The sequence below is a fragment of the Felis catus genome, chromosome A1 (assembly GCF_018350175.1).
Source record: "Felis catus isolate Fca126 chromosome A1, F.catus_Fca126_mat1.0, whole genome shotgun sequence".
Lineage (NCBI taxonomy): Eukaryota > Metazoa > Chordata > Mammalia > Carnivora > Felidae > Felis > Felis catus.
In genome coordinates, this window is record NC_058368.1 from 7,377,736 (window position 1) to 7,404,854 (window position 27,119).

At 45.7% G+C, this 27,119-nt stretch overlaps 1 long non-coding RNA gene across 1 annotated transcript; it reads left to right on the top strand.

The window, feature by feature from the left end:
* The first annotated feature begins 484 nt into the window (after nt 1–484).
* LOC123382340 lies at nt 485–27,080 on the top strand. The gene is made up of 3 exons (XR_006590606.1): nt 485–2,984; nt 21,017–22,078; nt 25,837–27,080. It is a non-coding gene; the product is annotated as an uncharacterized LOC123382340 (long non-coding RNA).
* The last annotated feature ends 39 nt before the right edge of the window (nt 27,081–27,119 follow it).

A 27,119-nucleotide genomic window follows, 5' to 3' on the forward strand; every position in this document is an offset into this window, starting at 1 on the left:
TTCTATGGCAAAAGTGGTCACAAACGGCGCTCATTTAAAGGGCTGGGGAGGCAACGGAAAAAGAAGAATTGTCAGGAAAAAGCCGGACAAGTGTCCTCAAGCTATATCCACCCTAGTTGCTGCTTCTCTCTCTCACTCGTGGCCTTGTTACTCTCCTACATTTTCCAACTGAAAAGAGTAGAAGTGGGGTGCCTGGGTGGCGCAGTCGGTTAAGCGTCCCACTTCAGCTCAGGTCACGATCTCGCGGTCCGTGAGTTCGAGCCCCGCGTCGGGCTCTGGGCTGATGGCTCGGAGCCTGGAGCCTGCTTCCGATTCTGTGTCTCCCTCTCTCTCTGCCCTTCCCCCACTCATGCTCTGTCTCTCTCTGTCCCCCAAAATAAATAAACATTAAAAAAAATTTTTTTAATAAAAAAAATAAAAAAGAAAAGAGTAGAAGAGCCATCCATCCATTTCTTTATAGGAAGGCGGCCCGACGCAACTCACCTGTTGCTAACACTTATGGAATACCACAATTCTGATGATATTTCCCCCCAGTGAATTCTGTCAACACAATTGGGCCAGGACGTGAGATGTGGTTGAGGAGGCGCGGAGCTCACGGAAATGAGATGCCCCCAGGAAGACGGAGCTGAACGAATACTTTGGGGCTCTGTGTCGAACCGAGAAGGACGCAAAAGGCCCAGTGAGTGCACACAGGGGGAGAAATCTCAACACTTCCAGAGCGGAGTTCTCGAGAGTCAGAGGAAACTATCTCGGTGCCCAGAAAGCTCGCTCCTAATTGTTGGTCCTATGACAGTATAATAACACAGCACCGTTGTTGAAGCAGATCCTGTTACCCTCAACTTCTAGATGTGGAAGTGGAGCCTCAGAGGTCAGGTAGCTTTCTACGGTCACGTAGCAAATAGCCGCAGAGAAGCAGACCTGTGGAATGACAAAGCCCACACTCTGAGGGACACTTGGGGTAAGCCCCTTCCAATCACCCGTCTTGTGAATCTGTGAATGTGACTGAGAATGTGGCACAGAAGGACACATTAAATTAAGTATCGGTGAGCCCTCATTAGGGGTTATGGTTGTCGGATAAGAGATATTTTCCCGAGGCTAGCTTTTAAAATAGAATAAAAATGCATCTCTTGGGAAAGATGTCAATAGTAGAAGTCATGAAGGTAGGCCAAGAAAGCGAACTGTTAATCCTATGCTCACCCTTGCAGAAATCGTACCCAGGCATCACGCTGTCCCCACAATATGTTTCCTACCACTGGACACAGGGTACTAAGATGAGCCAGGAGGGGCGTGATCAGGGCCACCACCCTGTGCCCCGACTCTGCCTATTCAGCTCTGCTTACCTGAGGACTGTGGTCTTTTCATCCCCTCTTAGGACAAAACCGGTATTGATATTTAACATCTCTGGAACGTTCCTGCCTTTCTTTACATTTTTTTCCACAGGTCCTATTTTTTCCTGGAACGATTTTGAGTTTTTCAGAGACGGGGCAACTGGGACTTTGGGTCTTAATTTATGGCCCTCCGTGGGAGGCATACGACCTTGTGTTCAAAAGGCAGTTTCTTCTCTTCCCACAGCTGAATTAAAACACGGAGGGCATCTCTGGATCTGTTAGCATCCTTCTTTATTAATCATTAATTCAAAAAACTCAGGCCTAAGACTCTCTCCTCCTCAGTTCCAGAGGGGCCGGGCCACTGCCCTTGTCTGCCCAAAAGCAACACCACCCCAGGGGCCTGGAGGACAGATCATGGAACCAAGGAAGATAGTTCTTGAGCCTTAAAATCTAATGGGCTTTGCCCTGCTAAGTTCTGGACTTAGTTGGGACTCATGACCTATTTCTTCTTGCTGATTTTTCCCATTTAGAACAGAAATGTCTCTCTTATGCCTGTCCCCCATTGTATTTTGGAAGCACGTAATTTATTGTCTGGTTCCACGGGTTCACGGAGAAAGAGGAATTTTACCCCAGGATGAATTGTGTCTGGATTCTCACCCACAGAATGAGATTCAGATGAGATTCATGGACTTAGAGCTGTTAATGCTAGAATGGGCTGACTTTTTGGGTTATCAGGATGGGGTGGATGTATGTTGCATGTGAGAAAGACATGAGTTTTGAGGGGCTGGAGAGTGGAGTGTTATGGGCTGCATTGGGCCCCCCCCCAAAAAAATTCATAAGTTGACGTCTTAACCCCCAATACCTCAGGATGTGCATGTATTGGGGATATAAGATGTTTTAAAAGATGATTTTGTTAAAATGAGACCATTAGGGTGGGCCCTAACCCGACATTGTGGGTGTCCCTTTAAGAAGGGGAAATTTGGACACAGACACACAGAAAGCCATGCGAAGACACAGAGAGAAGACTGCCATCTACAAGTCAGGACAAGGCCTCAGAAGACAGCAACTCTGCCAAAACCTTGATCACAAGCTTCCAGAACTGTGAGGGAATAGATTTCTGTTGTTTAAGCACCCCCCGTCTGTGGTACTTTGTTATGGCTGCCGGAGCAAGCTAATACACTATGTTTCCAACGTTGCAAGCCAACATTAATTTTGGTTTTGTTATTTTTATTGTCTTTGGCTGCCATAAAACACTGCAGACTCATACTAGGGACCTAACCCCCCCCCCCAGAACTTCCTATATGATGTGTCTGTGCTGTAGAATAAAGAATTCGGCCTTTGTCCTTGGTGTCTAGGAGACAGCCTCTAAATCTTAGAATTTCTTGAGTAGACAGAAGTGTCTTCTTGTTCATGGTGGGCCCCCCCCACCACCACACCTGAGCTGGTGCTAATGAGGCGACTCAGGATGGGACTGTTCGTGCCAGAAAGACCAATCACACGATTAGAAGGTTGGGAACTTGCATCACCAGGACTTCCCGTGGGAGGAGGCCAGAGACTGAATGCGATCTTGTGGCCAATGCCTCCATCAATCATGCCAATAAGGAGATCTCACTGAAAACTTCGAACATTATGAAATCTCTGCACACTGAGGCCTGGGTGAGTTTCATGGAAGGAGAAAACATCCATGTGCCAGGAAGAGTGATGGATGGTGATTCCACAGGGAGAAGCAGGGAAACTCTGTGTTCAGGACCCTCTAAAGACCTCACCCTAAGTGTCCCTTCCTTTGACTGGTCCTGATTTGTATCCCTCACGATGAAACTGTAATTGTAAGCATAGTACTTTCCTAAGTTCTGAGCGTTATTCTAGCGAATTATCAAACCCGACGGGATGGTGGGAACCCCCAGACTGGTAGTCAGTTGGTCAGAAGTGTGGGTGGCCTGGGGACCTCCGAACTGGCAGCCGGTATCTGAAATGAAGTTGGTCTTGTTGACGAACCCTTGAGTCTGCACTAACTCTGGGTGGTCAGGGTCAGAATTACACAGCAGGACTATAGCCTGAAAGGCAGGAGATCCCCAACCAGTATTTATGCAGTTAATTTTTACAAAAATATTGCTTATTTATTTTACTCTGATCATAAAATCATACATATCTTTGGTAGAAACAAATTTTAATATAGGAAAGTATTTCATGGAAAATAAAAATTAGCTACAATGCTAGAAGACTGAGAGAGCCACTGTTAAAATTCACTCTGTTTTGGGGGCGCCTGGGTGGCTCAGTTCGTTAAGCGTCCCACTTCAGCCCAGGTCATGATCTCGAGGTTTGTTGGTTCAACCCCGCGTCGGGCTCTGTGCCCTGGAACCTTCTTTGGATTCTGCATCTCCTTCTCTGCCCCTCCCCGCTTGTGCTCTGTCTCTCTCAAAAATAAATAAGCATTAAAACAACATTAAAAGTCACTCTGTTTGAGCCCTGTCACCTATCTATCTACCTAACAAATTGGAATCGTACCATAACTTGGACTTGTAAAGGGCGACGTTTCACTCGGCATTTTATTATAATGTTTTCCCACCTTGTTAGAAATTCAAGAGAAACATCTTTCAGGGGCGCCTGGGTGGCTCAGTCAGTTAAGCATCCAACTCTTGATTTCAGCTCAGGTCATGGTTCGTGGGATTGAGCCCTGCATCTGTCAGCGCAGAGCCTGCTTGAGGTTCTCTCTCACCCCCGCTCTCTGCCCCTCCCCCGCTCGTGCTTTCTCTCTCAAAATAAATAAATAAACATTAAAAAAAGAAACAGCTTGGGGCGCCTGAGTGGCGCAGTCGGTTAAGCGTCCGACTTCAGCCAGGTCACGATCTCACGGTCTGTGAGTTCGAGCCCCGCGTCAGGCTCTGGGCTGATGGCTCAGAGCCTGGAGCCTGTTTCCGATTCCGTGTCTCCCTCTCTCTCTGCCCCTCCCCCGTTCATGCTCTCTCTCTGTCCCAAAAATAAATAAACGTTGAAAAAAAAAAAGAAACAGCTTTCACATAATTTTCCACCCCATGTATGTACCATTATATCTATAATAACTCCCCTTTGGAACATTCAAATGTATTCATTGAGCACCGACTGTGTATTAGGTATCGGCAATATAGCAGTAAACACGACAGGTCAAGTCTTTGTCCTCAAAGAGTTACCATTCCAATGGAAGAAATTTATTTTTTAAATTAATTTATTTAAAAGGCTGGAGCCAGATGGCGTAGGCCCAGTGGGCAAAGGATGCTAGTTAGTATCATCAGTACTATTTTTAATATTGATATTATTCCTAATGAACGGAGAGATAGCGGAAGGTTTTGAGCAATGGAGGGATGAGGTCTCATTTATATTTTATACGCATGACTTTGGTTACTTTGCGGAGAATAAACAGACGGTAGGGAGGCAAATGTGGAAGAGAGGGGCCACTTTAAAGAAGCGGTTGCCATCATCCCAGCATACATTTAAGTTATTTTGGATGTTTGGTCAGGTCATGAATGTATAACCCGTATTTCCGAGCCCCAAATGAGATAGGATTAAAGGTAGTCATTTACCAAACTCCACCGATAGCCTACCTAAATCCATTTTTCCCTTTCCTTAATAGATCTCTGTTTTTATTCAACGATCCTGCCCTTCCCTACATTAAGTGGAAGTAAATCCCACCCTCAGCAAGCCAATGGGTAGGGCAGTACTTTGAGATCTGGTTCTGGCCAACAGAATACGGGGAAAACATCAGCTGGGGCTTCTGGAAAACCTTTTCTTACTCCTAGAAAAAAGAGCGTCGTCTTTTTTTCGCCTGAGACATAACGACATTCAGAAAAGGAAGGCACATCCCTTTCTCAGCAGTCCCACACCAGATGAGATAGCACAGAAGGGAGGTAGAACCAGGAGAATGGTGGAGAAACCAAGCTGAAGCCCTTTAGCCCCACACTGAAGACATCTGAAATAACAGAAGTCCTCCAAATGTATCTCCTCTCCCCAACCTAAATGGGACCAGGCAAATATTTTTCTCGTTTGTACCATTCACGAGGGTCTTCATTTGCATGGAATCCTTTACTTGTATCTGTCTCTGCCCAGCACAAGGTACTGAAGTCTGTAGCTGTCCTTCACATGGCAATCCATTCCTCCCAACTGCCGATTAGTGTACAGGTAGAACCACAGAATAGCTTTACTAAGAATAGGATAATAGTGACTCCTAGCATGTTCTTTGCTTGTTGGCCAAAGGCAGTGAGACTGCTTTCCAAATATCCTCTGTCCTATTCCTTTTATTGACTTGTCATACAGTAGTTACAAGTCCACATTTTTTATAAAGGTTAGGTATTTAGCTCCATAGTATTAGTTAGCTTATCAACAGCCCTTTCGGATGTTCATATAATCTCAAATCATTCTAAGAAGAGGCAGATATTATTAACCTGGACAGGCAAAGGAACAGCCACTTGCTTATTTTCCTAGAGAGTATCCATGAGATACCATATGCAAGTTCTAGCTCTGTGATCCGTCCCTCACTTTATTTATGTAGGTTTACTGGGTAAGTCACTGGGAGCTTTCAGATGATTAGGAACAAATGAACCAGTTTCCAAGGGGAGAAAGGGAGAGGAAAAAGCTGGAGTCAGGGTCTGGGTCGGAGGGAGTCCTTAATGCCAGAGACAGCTAGGATAGGCTTTCTGTTATTTGAGGCCAGAAGAACCCTAAAACTAACAGTATAACCTCATCCTGGAGGCTCCATAGCCCCTGTCAGCTGGTCCTCGGCCGTGAACCTCTCGTTAGCCTGGGAGGGACGCTGGGCTGGCTCAGTTGGTGGAACATGCAACTCTTACTCTCAGAGTTGTACATTTTGAGCCCTACATTGGATATGGAGATTACTTTTAAAAAAATCTTAAAGTCTTCTGGGAGACTCCGGGGTGATTTACATGTGCTTGGGGCCACTTTTTTCCGTTTTTGTCTTCCCGAAGGGTGTCTGTTTACTCACAAGTCCTTTAAGAGAGGGTCTTCAACACAACCATCACTGATGGTGTCCCCTGTGACAAGCTGACCCCTGCCAGCGGCGCTGTGGTCTCAGTGTGTCCATTGCGTGAGGTGACAGTGGTCCCCTCCAGCCTCTCTGTGAATGACTCCAGGGGACACATCTCATACAGAAAGGGAGAGTATATCTTCCTCCATCTTCCCTGTCATCAGCCTCTGGCCCAGACGTCAAAGCACTCAATCTCCCAAGAGTTACTATCCCTCCCCACCACAACAACTTGTATAAAATATATGGAAGAAAAGATCAGGACACCAGCCACGGCTAGATGCTCAGCAGAATGCCAGGCTCTAAACCACAACTTAGGATTATTTGGAACAGCCCCCTACATAGGCTTAAATTTTGTTTGCATCTCTGATTACCTGTTTTGCTGGAGATTGAATCCTGGAAATGAAATTGATACTACTTTTGGTAAATATTGACAAGTTTCGCCATATCTCCCAGTATTTAGATAGACAAATATTTCAATCTTGTTTCAGTCTGGATCCTCTGAGATGCCACTACCAAGACTGGCAAGAATGTACAAGAATATCGTTAACGGAAGTGAGAGAAATTGAGGAGTTAGGGAAGGCTGGGAGGGCTATCAGACCATGAGGCAAATCTGATCTTGAGTGAAGAGGGGAGGGAAGGTTAGGACGGAAGCATCCTGGACTGCCCTGGAGCCTAAGGAAGGGTTGAAAAAGCTGTCATAGAGTCCTATAGTCAAAGTCAACCGTCACTCTTAAAAGAAAACATAGGGGTAAATCTTCATGGCCTTGGATTTAAGAATGGATCCTTAGATATGACACAAAAGCCCATGCAAAAAAAGAAAAAATAAATAAACTGAACTTCATCAAAATTTAAAGGTTTTGTACATTAGGGTGCGTGGGTGACTCAGCCAGTTAAACATCCAACTTTGGCTCAGTTCACGATCTCACAGTTCGTGGGTTCAAGCCCTGAGTTTGGCTCTGTGTTGACAGCTCGAAGCCTGGAGCCTGCTTCAGATTCTGTGTCTATTCCCCCTCTCTCTCTGCCCCCCCTCCCTTGCACTCTGTCTCTCTCTCTCTCTCAAAAGTAAATAAACATTCAATAATAATAAATAAACAAAAGGTTTTGTACATGAAAAGACACTATCAAGAAAATGAAAAGACAATCTACATAATGGGAGAAATATTTACAAGTTAGTTATCTGAGAAGGGACTTGTTTCCAGAACATAAAAAGAACTCTTACAATTCAACAATAAAAAGACAACTTCAATTTGTCATTGAAATATAGGCAAAGGATCTGAATATACTTCTTCAGAAAAGATACACGAATCGCCAACCAGCACATGAAAAGATGCTCAACATTGTTAGTAACTAGGGAAATACACATCAAAACCACAGCAAGGTATCACTTCACACCCACTAGGATCGCTACAATTAATAAACAACGATAATGGAAAATAACAAGGGTTGATGAGGATATGGAGAAATGAGAACCCCTGTACATTGCTGGTGGGAATGTAAAATGGTTCAGCTGCTATGGAAAACAGTTTGCTGGTTTCTTAAGAAGTTACATATACAATTACCATACGACCTAGCAATTCCGTTCTTAGATATATACCTCAAAGAATTGAAAACATATACTCAAACAAATACAGGTACACACAAATTCAAAGTAGCACTTTTCACACTAGCCCAAAAACGGAAACAGCCTAAATGTCCGACAGATAATGGATAAATAAATTGTGGCATATACATACAATGGAATGTGTTTCAGCCATGAAAATTCATGAAGTACAACAGGGTTGAACCTTGAAAACCTGCCTAATGAAAGAAGTCAGACACAGAAGGCTACCTATTGTATGATTCCATTCATATGAAATAGCCAGAAAACGAATCCATAGAGATATCAAGTAGATTGATCGGTGGTTTCCAGGGGCTAAGGGACGGAGGAACTGTTTAAGGGACCCAGGGTTTCCTTTTAGGGTGATGAAAACATTTTGGAATTACAAGTGATGGTTGCACAACACTGTAAATGTACCAAATTGTCACTGAATTGTTCACTTTCAAGTGATTAATTTTGTTAATCAATCCAAAGCCCCCCCTCCCCCAACCATCACATTGGGAGAATAAGTTTCAAGTCATGAATTGGGAGGGGACACAAATACTGTCTATAGCATCTCATCATCTGCTCATGTTGTCCTTTATATCTCTGAGTAAAGAGTTGTGGAGTTAATTATTTTCCATATTAATCCTACACATTTCTTGTTAAGATTATACTTAGAGTGTGCGTGTGTCTGTGTGTGTGTGTGTGTGTGTGTGTGTGTGTGCACGTTGGGGAGAAGTTTGTTTTCAACACAAATGGATTTTATCCCCATTATATGCTCTAATTTATTATTTTTGGTATAAAAATACCATCTGTTAAAACCATTCTAATCCTCTTATTACTTTTTATTGAAATACGATGGACACATAACACTGTGTAACTTTAAGGCATCCAACCTGTTGATTTAACACATTTATGTATTGCGATATGATTCCCACTGTAGCATTAGCTGGCACGTCTCTACTGCCACGTAATGATCATTTCTTTTTTGTGGTAGGAATGTTTAAGATCTAGTCTGTCAGCAACTTGGAAATACATTGACAGTAATGTCAACTATAATCACCATGCTGTGCCTTGGATATCAGGAACTCACTCATTTTTTTTTTTAATTCTAGTATAATTAACCTATGATGTTAAATTAGCCTCGAGGGTATAATACAGCGATCCAACAATTCTTCATATTACTTAGTGCTCCTCTGGGTGTGTTTTAATCCCCTTCACCTATTTCATCCGTCCCCCTCCCACTTCGGTTTTTATATACAACATATCACGCCACCTAGGTGCATGATTTTATTCATTTTGATAGTTTTCCATCCAGTTCATGCATTTTCTAAGTGGAAATTACATCACCTACGTATATGAGAATTTTCCTTCTTCCTTCCAATAGTTGTACTTCGGTTTCCAGGGTTGCCATGAACAGACACGTAGGCACAATGACACAACTCCAAGAGCACCATGCATGTAGACTTGTATGAATAATGCTCCTTGGAACTGCACAGTGTAGTGTGTTGGCAGGTGCCAATTTCCCAGTGTTGGCCAGAAATTTCGGAACAGTGTTAAATAACAATACACTTTTGCTTGTTGTTTCTGATTTTGATGGGAATGTCTCTAGTGTTTCACCAGTAGGGATACTGCTGATGGGAGTTTGAGAGAGCATGGAATCATTGTTTAACATTAATCTAGGACTTCTCCATATGTCATGGCCTATAAGATCTTCCACAACTCAACTCAGCCATTCACATCATTAGCTCTCTCTTCAGCTTTGGGCCATGTCCATAGTCAAGGTCTACCACCAGTGTCTCCATCCCAGGCCGTGATTAAGTGTAGAACAGGTCACGATCAGGGACAGAGCCTTATGGTTTCTCACTGGAAACTTCCTTCTATGTGGAGTTTGTTTTTGCCTACCCGACATTCCTTCTATCCTCTAGTATTGCCTAACAGTATCTCTTTTGTGGAGAACTACCCTCCCTCATTCCCTATGGAATGTGAATCACAAATTGCCCCTGTGCCCCTTCTAGTTTAAGCTTGGCAACTGAGACTTTCTTTCTGGGGAATGTGGATCGTGAGCAGGGATACAGAATGGAAAATGGTTAAAGCAGAGCCATCTCCTGGAGACAGTGCTGAAGATAATTGTCCTTTAGTTTCCGCTCCAAAGTCCCTGGCATCCGATTTTCCAATCCTTTCTTTAATTCGCTAGCCATCCAGTAAATTCTTCTTTTGCTAGGTTAGCCATAGTAAATTTCTCTAGCTTAGAGGCAAAGAATCCGAACGAATACAATGTACATCCACAAGTAATGATGAATGAATGGATCCATTAATTAATGCTCTTTGGGCACAGTGGTTATGCAGCTGCGAATCTGCCTAGCAGTGCAATTGTTATCCAGTTATCTTGCCTTTAAGAACATCGTGAGCATCTCTGCTGAAACCTGCATACTTCTGGTTAAGAAACAAAAAGAGGTCTGATCACCACATCCACGAGACACTGAAGAGTCGCTGAAAAGCCCAAATATTTATTTACATCCCTCTTGTTTTCAACATGGTCACATGCAGGGTGATTCTTGGGTTCCTTCTAAAGCATAAGCACATTTGGGGAAGATTGACTACTTTTTTAATAAGAAGTGATTATTTCAGGCCCCGAATCCCTATTGTCTCCTGTCTTTCTCCTAGTCTGTCGCTAGTCCGTAAAAAAGCAGAAAGTCCTGCATATAATACGACAGAAGGCTCTACAATCCGGTATGGACTCAGTATTCTTGGTCCTGAGACTCTACCGGAGTGTTAGAGCCCTCATGTTTTATGCTGAGAACTTCAGAGACTTCTGGCTATGAGGCAGAATAAAACAAGTTGAGGGATAAAGGGCAGAAGCCAGCAATGATCTGAAGAGGAAGGAAGTACAGTTAATAAATATCATGATGCTCAATAAATATTTACGGAAGGAAGAGACAAAAAGAAAGAGGGAGGAAGGAAAGAAAGATGGATATATGGCAGATAGGCAGACAAACAGAAGTGAATGAAGAAAACTGATATATATTGAGATTCGAGGTCTGACTCTGAAACTAGTGCTTGGTGCTACATAATTCTGCTCCTTTTTTTTTTCCTGTCTTCAAAACAATACACCCATACGATCATACAACCTGATTTTCATACATGAGAAAATGAAGGCCTGGACCAAAGAGTTAAGACATACGTTGAGGATGGGCGTCAATGGGTACTGCTATGCCTAGGCCTTCAGCTTCCGTATGAATCAGAGGAGTAATAAATAGCCCCCATTACAGACCCCTAGGAGAGGCCTGTCTTAGTCCATTCAGGCTGCTATAACAAAAACACTATAGACCAGGTGGTCTAGGTCTGAGATCAGTGTACCAGCAAGGTAGGAATCGGGTAAAAGCTCTCTTCCTGGTTGCAGACCACCGGTGTCTCATTATATTCACACATGGCAGAGAGCAGAGAGAGGAAGCAAATTCTCTAGTGACTTTCATTCATGGAGGGTCCACCCTTATGACCCCATCTAAGCCTAATTACCCCCCAAAGGCCCCACCTCCTGAAACTTTCCTACCGGGGGCTCTAGCTTCAACATGTGAATTTGGGGAGGAGGACATCAACATTCAGTCCACACTAAGGCCCCAGTTTAACGGATTATTTTCATTTGTTAAATAGTATAGGAAACATTCATAATGATGAGCAACAGGGGGAAAAGTCTTGTTTTAGGGGGACTGACAGATATTAACACAGATTGGAATGCTAAAAAACACTTGCGCAATTAAAAGCATATCTCTTATTCTGTTTTCTAGATAAGATTATTCCCTCGCGAGATCCTTCATGATTTATGTTCATTGTAGAGCACAGTGATGGAGGCCCATCAACATTCCCAGTGTCTCAGGGAGACTAGACACCAATTCCATCCTGTAGGTCTAGGACTTTAACCACACCTGCTGCTCACCTTGGCAAAGACATACAAGTGCCCTCTGGTCCCTAAATACCTTCTCCATGACACTGAAATGCACCCACCTCCGGGGATAACTGGGGTATCCTTCCTAGCTGATAAAACAAGCGGACAAACCTTGGTTTTTTTCCTTTATCCCTATCAAATATTGTCACCAGGTAATACTCTGTGGATTTAATGCCCTGAAATACGAAATCCTTGTAGTAAGTAATCCAGGACAAACGGCTCCAATCACACTGTGTCCTATTCAGTCTTCATCCAACTAAGTGTGGGAATCTCTGCACATTTGGATCTTGCTGGATTTTTTCTCTACTATAACTGGAGAAACGTAAGAGCAAAGAGACTGGAGGAGGATGCCATCGCAACACCCCACTTGTGTCAAGAAAACACTGCTGCCGTGTCAAGAGTCTCCTTACAGCCAACACTCAGGAGGCGGGGGCACAGGCAGCTCTCATCTGGACATGGGACCCTTGTATGGGAAAAGCCTGGATGCTCAGAGTAGCATGAAAAGAATACAGTTCCTCTTCTTTTTTAATTCTTTATACTTTTTAATATATATTAAGGTGAAAGAAAGAAGAAAGAAAGAAAGAAAGAAAGAAAGAAAGAAAGAAAGAAAGAAAGAAAGAAAAGGAGGGATGGAGGGAGGGAGAGAGGAAGGAAGAAAAGAAAGGAAGGAAGGAAGAAAGGAGGGAGGGAAGGAAAGAAGGAAGGAAGGAAGGAAGGAAGGAAGGAAGGAAGGAAGGAAGGAAGGAAGGAAGACACTGTTGCCATAGTCATTGGGTTCTCCTTCAGACTCCCTTCTGCTTCTCAGGCACTAATGATCCTGTAAATAAAATTAGGGCTCAGGCAATGAAGTTCCCTAGAAGAAAGCACTGGAAGAGAGAAGGAGGCTGGAGTTCACTTGCTTTTCTCTCTCTAGGCCAATCAAATGGGAATCCCAGTGAACTACCTAGTTCTAGCCAGTCTCCTCACAGCAATAAAGAGACAGATCTTGGAAGAAGCTAGGGTCAGTCCTTGCAAGCGCCACCACCTCCACTGTTTCGACTAGATCAGGACATGCCTCATCCATCACTCATACAGTCTTCTTGAGGGATTCTACTGGTAACAGCACAACCCCTGCTTCCTGAAGAGCCATGTGAGATCCCCATGCTCCAGAGGACATGACGAAAGGCCTTGAATTTCCGAGTAGAATAAATGGTGACCACAGAAAACCTTGATTGCACTTTAGTGACCTGGTTCTCCTCTTTGATGGCCACAAAGCCTGTCACCCCACTCCATCAATCTCCCATCTGGCACACTGGTGCCCTTACTGCTCCTGTGGAAGACAGTCAGGTTGCCCACCTAAGTGGAGTCGATTTCCGCAAGGACGAGGGTGGTTCGTACTAAAGCCCTTGGGTCATTCCCCACCTTTCCTGCTGCAAACTCTTGGCTTTTGGGGACCTGATGTGCTTCCTTGGAGACCCAGCCCATCTTCTGGTACACAACCAAATGCTGAACAAGCGTGCTCTGCTGGACCCCGCAACTTTGGCTGAGAGAGACCCAAGTTCGGCATTTGGGACCCAGCTGCTCCCTACCTCATAAGGCCACCAGATGGTAGTATCTGCCAGATGTGGGGGTCTAATTGCTAACTCTGCAGCCTTACATTTTTCTACAGGCTTGTAGAAATGTTTCCTCCTTTTCCTCTTCCTCCTTGTTGTCCTCCTCCAGAATTGGCTTTATTAAAAAAAAATTTTTTTTTAATTTTTTTTTCAACATTTATTTATTTTTGGGACAGAGAGAGACAGAGCATGAACGGGGGAGGGGCAGAGAGAGAGGGAGACACAGAATCGGAAACAGGCTCCAGGCTCTGAGCCATCAGCCCAGAGCCCGACGCGGGGCTCGAACTCACGGACCGCGAGATCGTGACCTGGCTGAAGTCGGACGCTGAACCGACTGCGCCACCCAGGCGCCCCAAAAAAAAAATTTTTTTTAAACATTTATTTATTTTTGAGAGACAGAGCGTGAGGAGGGGAGGGGCAGAGAGAGAGAGGGAGGCGCAGAATCCGAAGCAGGCTCCAGGCTCTGAGCCGTCAGCACAGAGCCCGACGCGGGGCTCGAACTCACAGACCGCGAGATCATGACCTGAGCCGAAGTCGGCCGCCTAACCGACTGAGCCACGCAGGCAACCCTCCAGAACTGGCTTTATTAACAGAAAGAATTAAAGATAGTTTCCTGTTCTCTCATGTGGTCCGAGCCCCCTGAAAGCCTTTCACTGTAAATGACCCTGCTATTATTTGCTGCATCCAGGCCAACGTGGCCAGACTCACTACCTTAAGCTCCTTAACCCCAACATGCATGCCCACATTTGGATGCAATTCCAGGACTATGACGTGAAAGTCTCTGCTTCTCTCTGCATTGCCAAAGGCCTTTTTGGAGTTGCTGGTCGTCGGCGCCTTTGAAACCACGGATGAGTTGGCACTTTGTGAGGGTTACTGACGCAGAGATGCGTTTTAGCCACAATTCAAATCCTCCTCTCCAGAAACTGCCCTTGCACCTCTGGAGAAAGAGGCACGCAGTTTGATGCTCTGTAGCTTCCACAAGAGCCGGGGACCTCTGCCGAGTAGCTGGCCCTTTGCTCCCTTGTTCCAAAGGCCTCTGCCAGAGCTGCCGGCTGGGCCTCTCAACAAACAACACCAGCAAGAGCAGCCCCTCTCTTCTGATTTGAAGAAAAACCCCACTTTCTTTAGAAATCTGATATGGGAAGAAATCTCATATGTGAAGAAATCTGATATGTGAAGATGCTTCCAAAGTTCTATGGAGTCCCCTTTCAAAACTTCCGACGTCGTCTTGGGGATGTTTCTACAATCCACCACTCGAGAAACGTAAACCACACTTGTTCATACATGCTGGACTTTGTGTCTGATGCAACTAGGACTGAAAAGTGGGGTCTGTCAGGGATCCTGAAAGTAATGCCAACATTCCTTCCCACTTTCAGGTGGTGTTCCAGCCGCATCACCGGCAGCCTGGCTAGGAAGTGTCTTGATCCCGCTTAAGACACCATCTAGTGGCTCACTAGGTGAACACGGGGGCCGATCCAAGGCGGAGGGGCGGGGGAGCTCCAGAAAGGTACCTCAAACTTCCCCGGGAGAAGAGAGACCCAGAGGAGACGGTAAAGTGCCACCAATGGTCCCTTCTTACTCCTGGACTGAGATCTGGATGAATCCCTACCTCACAAGGATGCCTTCATTGACCAGCCTTGATGTCCAACCCAACTGGGACCCTTTGGTCCTCTGGGGCAGTGACTAAGTCCTCTTACCACCCTCCCATTTCTCATTTTGCAGGCCACCAAGGAAAAGAATGCAGCTTCGGCATCTCTTTCTCAGACTCTAGTTGGCTCCATCCCCTGTGCTCAGGTTCCCATCCCAGCTGCTCCACCACCCGCCATTGCTTCTTGAAGGAAAACTCCGCTGCAGATTCCAGCGGAGGTAGCGGTTCCCAGTGATGAACACGCTGCTGTGCGTCATACCATTTACTCTTCACAACAGCCCCGTGCGAAAGTATTACTATCACTCCCCTTGTATACGCAGCTGATGCTCGGGCAGGTTAAATAATTTCCCCAAGGTCACCCAACTACTTAACGAAGGTGAGGTACAAATCCTCAACAGCTGTCGACAAAGTCTGTATGCTTAACCACATGGCCGCCACCTTGGCCAACCCCTCAGCCAGCGCTGACTTCGTCATCTTTGTCAGCATCCTTTGCCAACACCGCCACCAGGCCACCTTTACGACCCGTGCTGACAAGTCTTTCAAGCGGAAGACCTTCCCCACACCAAGGGTCCTCAACCTCAGCATCATTGACATTTGGGCCAGATAATTCTTTGTTGTGGGAGCATATCGTGGCCACTGAGGGACGTTTGGCAGTATCCCTAGCCTCTACCCACCAGATCACTAGCATACCCTCCCCCACTGTGACAAACAAAGAATATCTCCAGACATGGCCAAGTGCTCCTGGAGAGCTCCCCATCCTGGAGGCAGGCAAAATCACTCCTGGTTGAGAATCACTGCCTTAGGGTTCTCATTCTGTCAGCTTTCTCCTTGCCTCTAAGTACAGTCCCCGAGAAATTAAGGAGACAGCCTGATGCAGGGCTGAGACTCACGAACCATGAGATCGGGACTTGAGCCGAAGGCACCCAGGCTCCCTTCTTTTATCTAGCCTTTAGAATCAGGTGTCTAATGTAAAGCCTGTCTTCACCATGGCACTTTGAAATGCTACTCTCTTTGGGACAAGTGCCTGCCCAGGCTCCCTCCCACCAACAGTGTCCTTACTGGGAGGTACAGCCCCTACTTGCAGAACTCAGATGGCCCCAGGGGAATTAGCTCAATCATTGGCCAGGCTCCCTTTCAAGAGTGTGCACCTGAATTCCCGCCCTCCCCCCATCCCACGACCTCCCCCTCCCTCCCCCCACTCCTCCCATGGAAATTCCTCCAAGTCTTAGAGGACGGACACAGATTCCCCAGGCTCACCGGGTTGCAGCCTCACCTAGCCCTGCCGACCTAGAATGCTGGGTTACTTGTGGAACACATCCTCAGGAGGCTGTGAAGAGCAATTTGGGGTATTTTTCTCTGTTTTTTCTTTTCTCCATTGACATTCAGTAGAGAGTAATTCCTGGTCCCAATGCCCACGGTCTAAAGGGAAGCTGGTTCCCAGCCTCTATAGTCTGCCTGGACCCTTCCTCTGCCCCATTCTTGAGGGGTGAGAAAGAGTGAAGAGAAACATTTTCTTTTCTAAGTTTTTTTTTAAAGTTTATTTATTTTTGAGAGAGAGAGAGAGAGAGCGGGGGAGGGGCAGAGAGGGACGGGGACAGGGGATCTGAAGTGGGGTCTCTGCCGACAGTAGCCAGCCTGATGCCAGGCTCAAACTCACGAACCATGAGATCGGGACCTGAGCCAAAGCCACCGAGGTGCCCCTCTTTTATCTAGCCTTTAAAATCAATCGAGCCTTTAGTTTCAATTAGTTATCATGCTCATTGTGTGCTAAGTAAAGGGTGCCTTGCAAATATTAACTCATTAACTTCGGCAGCCACTTTGACCCCACCCCTTCTCTAGAGGATGAGGTGAGTGCTTGCCCCAAATGAGCCAGTCAAGAGTCCCTTCCTTTGAATCTGGAATTAGAATCAAGAGAGTCGGGTTCTTCCCGGGTGCCTGGACTTGTAGCAATTTGGCGGCCACTTGAGGCCATTTTCCACCCTGTGCATCAAAACAACAGAGGAAGACACTGTGCAGAGAGCAAGAGAAGAATGAAGGACTACACAGGGAAGAGCAGAGGTGAGTGGCAGAGAGAGGCCTCAAGTTCAAGTTCCCACTCCCAGCACATCCCCAAGGGCAGGATGCCTCCTAGCCTCTAAGATCCCTGGCCTACTCCCGGGTCTTCACATGGAACTCATGATTTGCATAAGAGGGTTTAAGTTGGTTTATGTGTATAAGACAACGAGATGATGTTTGTCACTGAAAGCCAATCTACAGACATTCTTTCTGGTGCAGAGAGCCTTTGGTTGGCACTCGTGGAGAATAAATGTTTCACACTGCCACAGTAAAGTGACCCTTAGATTTCCTACACGGAAGATAAAGATTAGACATAAATCACGATGCATTTCACTAGGGCGGAGGCCTGGGACGCTCTCTCGCTCTGTTAGGCGGAAGCAGACCGAAGCTAGAAGTGAAAAACTCTGGGGTGAAGCTGGCAAGCAAACCAGGCTTACCCTCTTGCAGGAGCCCAGGACTGGGGTGTCGCTCCAGTCCTGGGGGTGGGGGGTAGGGTGGAGGTGAAAGAGCATGTGACCAGGGAGGTCAGAGAATCAGAGGGAAGGTGGTGAAGCTGAAAGCCACAGAGCGTACGGCCAGTGCCCAGGGATGAGCGCCCAGGGCAGACAAGGAGTCCGAAATGCAGGGTCCAGGAAACGAGCCCCCAGGCACTTGGCTTCACTTCATGCCTGCAACATCCTCCAAGACGTGACCTGTCTGTGTATTTAGGTATCCTTTCCCTACTTGCTTTCGGGTCAGAAAATCAGATCAGGGCACGGGTAAGCCTGAGTCGGTTCATTTGATCTAAGGACTGGTAGCAGTCGTTTGAAGAAAATTCCTACGATTGGAGGGGAGCTCTGATAAGGACTGCATCAAGGAGGGGCCGGCACTGGAGGCTGGCTTCTGAGGGCATGGCTCCATGAAACGGATCCTCGGTTCCTTCCCCCTTCCCTACCGTCCGGCCCAAAACATGCGCTTACTCTTTGACACGTGATGTTTCATGCATTGAGTCGAGCAATATTTATTGGATGTCTCCTATGTACCAGGTAGGCACCAAAATAAGACGGGGAGGGCACCCATTGCTTTGATATCAACCCATTTTTCATGGATCCAGGAGGTATTTTTACTTAAAGACCTGAAGAGAATGTCCATTTAACGTTAACAAGAACAATAGTTGACATTTGTTTAGCTGTACTTCTGTTCCTGGCCCTGGGTTAAGCGCTTTCTGTGCCTTATTTCATCTGGGGGCACAAGGACCCTATAGGGAGGGTATTATCATTATCTCTGTCTTACACCCAAGGTCACCGAGGTGCAGGGTTAAAGGCTAATTCACCCAAGGTCATACAGCTAGTTGCTGACAAAGCCCGGATTTGGGCACAGACAACCTGACCGCCCCCCTCCCCCCTGCTTGTGCTCCCAAATCCCACATTATCGCAGAGCCATGATGAGGGGCGAGTCTCACCTGATGGGAACGAGCCCCCCTTTGGAAGGGGACTAGGTGGAGACAAACCCTGGGCTCCCCCCGAGGTCCCCACCTTCAAGATTCAGGCAAATACCCATAGAAATGCCAAGCAGGGCACCTCTGTGGCCAATTGTTGGGGCTCTTTGCAGAAGACGAACCGCGTGGGCAATCCATCATGGGCTGACTGCGGCGCCGGCCACTGGCTCTCTCAGCCTGTGCTCGTCTCCCTTAGCATCGTTGAGATTTTAGACTTTTCCTAATTAAGAAAGGTTCCCACCAGCAACAGCCAAAGTCCTCACCACCTCTTTCATTATCTCAGCTTTTCTTCCTCTTAATTACTATTGAGTTCCTGGCTGATTAAATTAGTTTTTGAGGTCCTTTCTGAAATCTTGGGGAAATTATCTAAAAATCATGAAATCAATTCCCTTACGCTGTTTTCATCCTTTATGCCCTAGGCTCAAAGAAGGATGGGCAGACAAGTGGAGGCTCTCTGAGAAGTGTGCAGCCCCACACTGCTTGCCAGCCTTCTAGGGCCTTTGTGGACCATCTGGGTCAATTTCCTTCCAAGGAAACGAAATGCAAATAAAAATGCCAGCAGTTTTTCAGCTGCCGGCTGCCCAGCTGATTAGCATGACAGAAGCTGGGAGGTGAGGCCTGACCCGGTGCACTTCCCCTCATCTCATTAAGTTGTAACTCTACTGCGGCTGCATTCATGGTGTTTATTGACGCTGAAAGGCGTCTTTATCCAAAACTAGCTAAATTCACATTCAGAGTTTTTACTTGGAAGTCTTGCCCGCTCCAGCATCCACATGAAAGTGAACCTATTGTGGCTGGCTCATGTGTCCTGCTGATTTTGAAACAATTTGGAGGTTTCCCAAAAATGTTTATTTCACGAGAGGGTATCCGCCCGTCCTCCTCCCCCAGCCTCCAAGTGCACAGGGGCACCCAGGGCAGGAAGAGGTAGGGGTGAGCGTGGGAGGAATTCCTGAAGTCAAGGTCTGTGGATGCTGGGAAGCGAGGGTCTGTGAGAAGGCCGCTGGTCTGGAAGATTCCCAGCCCTGGAGGTACCGCGCACCCCCGCACGGCTCACAAGGTCGGTACAGAGCTTGCTTCTCCGGACACTGGCTTCGCAGAGACCCCTCACCAGGCACGTGGTCCCCCCGATCACATCTCCCTCTTTCACAAAGCATTCGAAGGTACGTCCTTCCTTCTCCCGATACCCGTTAATCACATAGGAACACATATCGCGACAGTAGCCTACGTGCCCTGTGGGGTCCTCGTGCAACAGAATGATTCACCTGCTACTGAGCTGAGAGGACCCAGGACCGTGGGACCCACCTCCCGTTTTCATTTGCGAGAATGTGTGCAGAAGACATACCCTGCTTCACTGGAGACAAGGGACATTTATCTTTGGAAGCTGAGAATGAGGGAAGAGCAGATAAAAAACTCAGGAGGGGGGAAGAAGTCATCATTACTTGCGGTTCTCCGGTTGTCTCCACTGCCGTGAAAAATTATGGTCAAAACCCTACCTCTCTGACGCTGTTGGAATTATAGCCAGGGAGACGGCTTTGAAATCAAGCATCGTGAATAATCTGGGTGATGAGTGCTTTTTTTATATGAAAGTAAAGGCTGAAGCTTTATTTTATTTTATTCTGTTTCATTTTATTTTGTTTTTTATTTTGTTTTGTTTTATTTTATCTTGTTTTATTTTATCGTTTTATTTTGTTTTGTTTTGTTTTATTTTATTTTATTCTGTTTTATTTTATTCTGTTTTATTTTATTTTGTTTTGTTTTATTTTGTTTTGTTTTATTTTGTTTTGTTTTGTTTTATTTTGTTTTATTCTGTTTTATTTTGTTTTATTCTGTTTTATTTTATTCTGTTTTATTTTATTTTGTTTTGTTTTGTTTTATTTTGTTTTGTTTTATTTTATTTTGTTTTTTTTTTTTATTTTGTTTTATTTTATTTTATTTTATTTTATTTTGTTTTGTTTTATTTTATTTTGTTTTGTTCTATTCTATTCTATTCTATTCTATTCTATTCTACTTTGGGTTCTGGTTAGCATTAGCCAATGCACTGGGTGTGTGCGTGATTTCTAGACGGTAAGTGGGTCGGTGTCCTTCAGTGCATGCCTGAGACTACCTACCAGCAGTCCCCAAAACATCTTCTAAACCAGTAGACAACATTGGAACTGTTACAATGCTCCAGCACTCGACAAAACTATCTTAATCTTTCTGTTCACAAGATGTGTGCTAAGTGCTGGAATATTTAACAATTCTCATTGAAGTCTTTTCCTATACTCTGTTTTCTTTTAGGGCTAGTTTAAGAACTCAGCAGGTGGGTCACTTTGTAGGTTGGCTCGGATTTCCCTGGCTGTTAATGAAAACACTTTTTTCCTCTTCTGTTGGCCAACAGGAAGGTGTGGGTGCAACAGGGGTTGAGTGACCGTCCATAAGGACAGTGCAGAAGGACCGTCAGATCTGCTCAGCTTGCTTAGCTATGGATGTTCGGCGAATCCCATAAGGCTTATAACCGTACAGGAGCAAAGAGGGCACCAGGCTGTGACCGGCCTGAGGCTGCACCCGACCCAGGCCACCTTCCCGTTGGCCACAATGCAGGATTGTCAGGCGTGAGAGTCAAGACGGTGTCTGATGGGCGATTGCAGGTTACGATGCTGGTGGGTAACCCAAGCGAGCTCGCCTGACTATCTGAGTGCGTGCTGCCTTCCAGAAACCAGCCAGACCGCCTAACATTAAAGGTGCCGTTCTCTTAAGGTGCCATCCGACAACACGGCACCTCCACTCCTCAACAGCAACTCTGCTGGTTGTATTTGTAGGCAGCCCCATTTCACAGATCAGAAAACTGAGGCTCAGAGAGCCACTGTGCTGCCTGCAGCCACACAGGTGTTCACTGCCACAAAGCTGAGGCCGGAAGCGGCTTCTGGCTGACCCCAGAGTCCACATTCTGTCCGACGCACTTTTCTGTCTTCTCCGCACCACATAGGCCACACCTCTCCCACTTCTGGTTCAAATGTGGGGCAATTCCGTCCCTCAGGGAAGTAACACCCTGCACCGTGGGAGCCACACGCAGGACGTTTAGCAACCTGTGGGCATTCGTCTTAGACGCTGCCTGCCTGACATAATGTCCACCTGGGCAGAGAGCAGAAGGTTATGTTCGCCAGAAAAAAAGAATAAAGGCCCCTGATGGCTCCTCTCCATTTCCACTGAGTGTTGTTGTGCCCCCCGTGGGGACGTGTGGCCTGGTTCGAGGCTTCGGAGCGGGAGATCGGCCTCTTCAATCTTCTCTGCAAGCCAGGCCATGCCAGGGACCCAGCTGGCCAGGCCACAGCTCTGATACCCTCACGTACCTGACCGCCTCTCATCAGCAAGCCTGTGGAGGATGACCCCCGCCGGCTCTGAAGTGACCCGTCTCCCCACAGTGGATCTGCGAGAGACAGCACTCACCACGTCCTCGGAGGTGAGGACGGTTTTGTCCCAGTTTGGATCATAGGGAACAAAACTGTGTCAAGGATACATTTTTCCATTTATCCAATAATAATGATAGGCTGACCTCCCCCTCCCCCGCCAGGCAGTATTTTAGACACTGCACAACTGTCTTGTGGACTGAACAAGTAGAGGACGTAGGTACCGGGTCTGCCACCAGCTGGTTCGATCATCTAGAAGCTTCTTAGAAAGGTAGAATCTTAGGCCCCACCCCAGTCCTACTAAATCTAATGGAAGATCTTTTTTTTTTTTTTAACATTTATTTATTTTTGAGAGACAGAGAGAAGCAGAGCATGAGCAGGGGAGGGGGAGAGAGAGAGAGAGATACAGAATCCAAAGCAGGCTCCAGGCTCTGAGCTGTTTGTTAGCCCAGAGCCCGATGCGGGGCTCGAACTCACGAACTGCGAGGCCGTGACCCGAGCTGAAGTTGGAAACTCAACCGACTGAGCCCCCCAGGTTCCCAGTCCTACTAAATCTCAATCTGCATTTTAATGAGAGTCCCAGGTGATTCCTCTACACCTTAAAGTTTAAGAAGTGCTGGGACAGGGGTGCCTGGGTGGCTCAGTTAGTTGAGCGTCTGACTTTTGATTTCGGCTCAGGTCATGATCCCAGAGTCGTGGGATGGAGCCCCGTGTTGGGCTCTCTGCTGGTCATGAAGACTGCTTGGGAGTCTCTCTCTCTCTCTCTCTCTCTCTCTCAGAAAAAAAGCAAAAACAGAAAACAAAACAAAAAAAATGTGCTGGGATGTAAGAGTTTTTTTCAAGGATTTTAACTCAAATGACACTGTACACATGTGAGTTCTGAGCAAACTTGCAGCTTCTTGAATTTATGCTTCCTTTGCGCCTGGTAAAAAGGGTTTCCAAAACTTCTTTTAAAGCTCTTTATCCCTCTCAGGCTTCTATGAGTCCAAGGAAGCTTTTACCCAACAACATCTGAGCACGAGGGGGACGCTAATATTTTTGAGTGACTTCCAACGTGTATTGTGGGGTTGATCTCAAATCATCTCCACCGCAGTTCTGTGAAGTGGCTATTTCGGGTGCTGTGTCTCTATTATACGTTAAAAAAAAAAAAAAATCTAAGATTGAAAAAAACCTAGACTCAGAGGCGCTGGTTAGTAGTAGCAAAACTGAAATTCGAACCCAGGTCTCCCTGACATCAAAGCTGCACCTTCCACTCCGTACGAGGCCGACTCACCTGCGGAGTAGGTAGCCTTTAAGTAGCCTTAAAATGGGTCCAAATTAGATACAGAAGTATGCTTTCGTCTGGAAGAAAAGTGTTTTAAGGCCAAATAAAAACGTTTCCAAGCCAACCGTGTCTTTATACCCCTATCACTATCTCCTGGAAAAGTCCAGAAAGGGGCTCGTTTTGCTTTCTTTTTACCTATAACGCTACTCACGTTATCACGTAAGGGATTTCGAGTTTAAGGAAATGGCTAGCTTAGATCTTACAGGAAAACCCTCAGAAAGAACACACTGTATATTTGTGGCTGTGGTTAATTTGCCTCGCCAGCCTGGAACACCCCAGCAGAAATATGGGACAATTGAAGTCAACGAGGACGGACTCTAATGCATAAATATTGGGGCCAGGGAAGAAATGGAACAGCTTCAGCAAGATTAGCACCAAGTACAGGTACAAACATACTAGGAAGCGTAGACATTCCTCTTACGCAATAGAGGCCAAATGAACAAGAGAAAATGTCTTGCGACACACAGCCTTGCTCTTTCAATAATCATCAAATGGGTGTCTTTCCTCCAACCTCAACTTAGCTAGGTTAGGCAGTGACTCTGTTTACCCTTGCGAGGTGACAGTAAATACTCGGGACTATTCATCTTGATGATCAGGGGAGAGAACGTGGTTTCTGGGCTAGACTCCTACTCATTTACTCCTCCTTCTCATTCATTTTCACACCGTCAGGACATTGGGCCAGTGTAGGGATTCCCTTTCAAGCTGGGTAGGAGAATTGTGGGTGAATTTTTTGTATCGAAATAAACAATCATCCGAAACGAATGTACTATAATCAAATAGGTAAATCCCCAGGGATATTTTCCTTTAGGGGAATTCATGGGAAAGTATAGGTATTTCATGCAGGCCCTGTTAAAATTCTACCAAGCAATTAAGAAGTATAGTATTTTCAAACCAACTTATTAACATAAGAATTTGATGGAGAGATGAGAAAAGGTTGCTTCCTGACGTTTGCCAGGTCATATAAAAAGAATATCCAGAGCAGTGCTGACAGGCAAGTTCTCTGCATCCAAGGGAACGACAATTTATTCTTTCATAAAACACTTAAAGGCCCCGATTTCACCGTTTTGCTTGAATTCCAAGTTAGAAGGTTTCCGCATCTCTCTCTCTGTTTCTGTCCTCTGTGTCCTGCTATTCACCCCATGCCCCCCTCTCCAGGTCCCAATACCGTCTGGTGCTTCCTGGTCTTTGGAAGATCCCAATCCAGAAAACCTCCAGTCTTCCTTCCACTAAATAGTAACCCAGGGAACAAAATACACTCTCCCTCTTTCTCCCCCTCCTATCTAAGCTCCTCTTCAGCAGCACATATCAGTTAAGTGTTGAAGAAACATCAGGCTCACTAAATTAACTCACTCCAAGGTGTGAATGATTGATAGCCCCTAAACATCCTATAGTTATCTGCATTTTAAAGGACCTTACGCACCCAACTGAATCTCTATTTGCATGCATTTCAAGCTAGGGAGGCAGAGATTTTGTTTTGTTCTTGTTTTGTTTTACCACATAAGCAACTTGGAACCTGTCATATAAAAGGTCAGGTCTTGTCATTTAAAATCACTTCATTGGATTAGTTAAAAACGGGGCCTGCATTATTATTCTCACGGCCACATGCCTAATGCTACCTGGGCCCTGCTTTGGGCAAAGCAACCTGTCCAGACAATCAAGCTCTCTGCACTTGACCCCAGCAAATCTAGAACTAGACAGAGGGGGTTCTAGGTCTATCTTGCCTTGCTCCTTCCTTGCCTGAAAGGAAGAAAGTCCCCCAAATAACCAGTTGGGCTACATTAGGCCATTTCTTTGGTGGCATTTAGCAAGATGAGGGGTGGGACGAACCCTGACTTTCATAACAGCCTTCCTGCTCCCCGCCCTCCCACCCCTCGTCAATTCTGCTATGGCCCCATAACCCCCTAAACCATGGATCCGTTCTACTTCCACTTTTTAGGGAACAGAAGGAACCCCTGATGGGTTAGACTTTGAAGAACAATGCTCAGTTGGAGTGTTTTGCCATTTCTGTCATCCACGGACCATGTATTTCCCAGTGGGCAAGCGTTATGTTAAGTATTTAACCTTTACATCAAAACCTACTGAGGACGTATCATTTCCTCCACTTTCAGATGGCAAAAGTGAGACTCAGAGAGGTGAAGCAACTTACCCAAGGCCCCACAGCCAGGATAGTACAGAGCCACAGTGCAAATCTGCATCTCACTCCCAAGTCCCAACTCTTAGCTGCTACCCTCAGTATGTGTCGTAAAAGAAATCGTGTGTCTTAGCATCCCTTCACAGGCAGGACCAACGTCTCCATTAGGCACAGCAGGTACAGTGTTGGGGGCCCACAGTGCTTTTAGGGACCCACGAAAATGTTTTACTTACTTTTAACCTCAGAAGAGTCAATTAGCTTTTAGGTTGAAAAACTGTTTTACTATATGTTAATATATTGCCTGTATACTAACACAGTCCTAAAATATAATTAAAAACATTTTTTTTTTATGGAAGAAGAGGCCCACGAAAGCCAAAGTGCCCAGGGCCCGTGAAAGTCATAGCAGCCCGGCTCAGAGGTGACCTCCCCAGTCGTTTCTGCCACTCTGCTGCCCACATCACTGGCAACTTTCAGAATAGCCTCAGAAGAGGACGGCGTTATACAGATGACCAGAGAAGCTAAGTGATTCTAAGTCCTGGGGTTGGAGGAGGCAGCCTGGCTAATGTGGCAGATTGCTAGAGCAAGTGAGTCTCGGGGCTATGGGATGAGGTCTGGTCTGCACGATGTATCTCCTGGGTGGAGGTTGGAAGAAGACCAGGGGTTTGCGATATCCTCAGGTGATTATAAGTCAAGGTTTTACGATTTGAATAATGCATTAAATATACCGGTGAACTGGCTTCTTCCCAGAATTCAGGGATGATTCTTTTGCAAGTTCAGGTGCTCATAACCTTGCCTATATCTACAGGTTTTTATCAACTTGGATTTTAGTATATCCCATTTTCTCTAAACAGAACATAAGCTATTTGTTAGTGTCTTGAGTTCAGCTCTGGACTCTAACCTACAACAGCAATATAAAGTAGGAGAACGAGGTTCACGAAAATTAAAAACAAAACAAAATAAAACTGTCTCAGGGATGGAAACTGAAGCCTTTGAGGAAAAGCTGATAGAATTGTTTTAAGTAACAAAGCAAAAAAAAAAAAAAAAAAAAGCTAGCATCCTGTACTTGGGAAGGATAATAACGTTCCAGAATGTTCCCTGGAAGCTATCTTGTCCTTAAGTTGTTTGTCCACATGGGGCACAGATTCAATTGAGAACGACCTATGCTGTGGTATTAAAAACACTGTTACTTGAAGGATAGAATACCCTCTCAGACTATCTGATTCATTGATTCATTCAACAAATTTTACTGGTCCCTTACAAACTGTCAGGCACTCTAGAAGAAGGCACACTAGTCCCCGCCCTTCTAGAGATTACATTCCAGAGGGGAGACAGAAGCAGATATAGCCAGGCTGGTCATTGAGACGACACCTCATACGCGTGGCCTCGATTAGCCACTAGCTAGAGACTGATCCAAAAATCCATTCTGAGGGGCTCTGGGCTGTCAAGAAGGGTGATGGACAGATGGCTTTACCTGCAGGCAAGGGAAACAGATTCTTTTCCCCACTTTGTGATATTTGCTGCCTGGCACATAGTATGTGCTACTATTATAACTCCTTTTTTTCCAATGTTTATTTATTTTTTTTAATTTTTTTTTTAACATTTATTTATTTTTGGGACAGAGAGAGACAGAGCATGAATG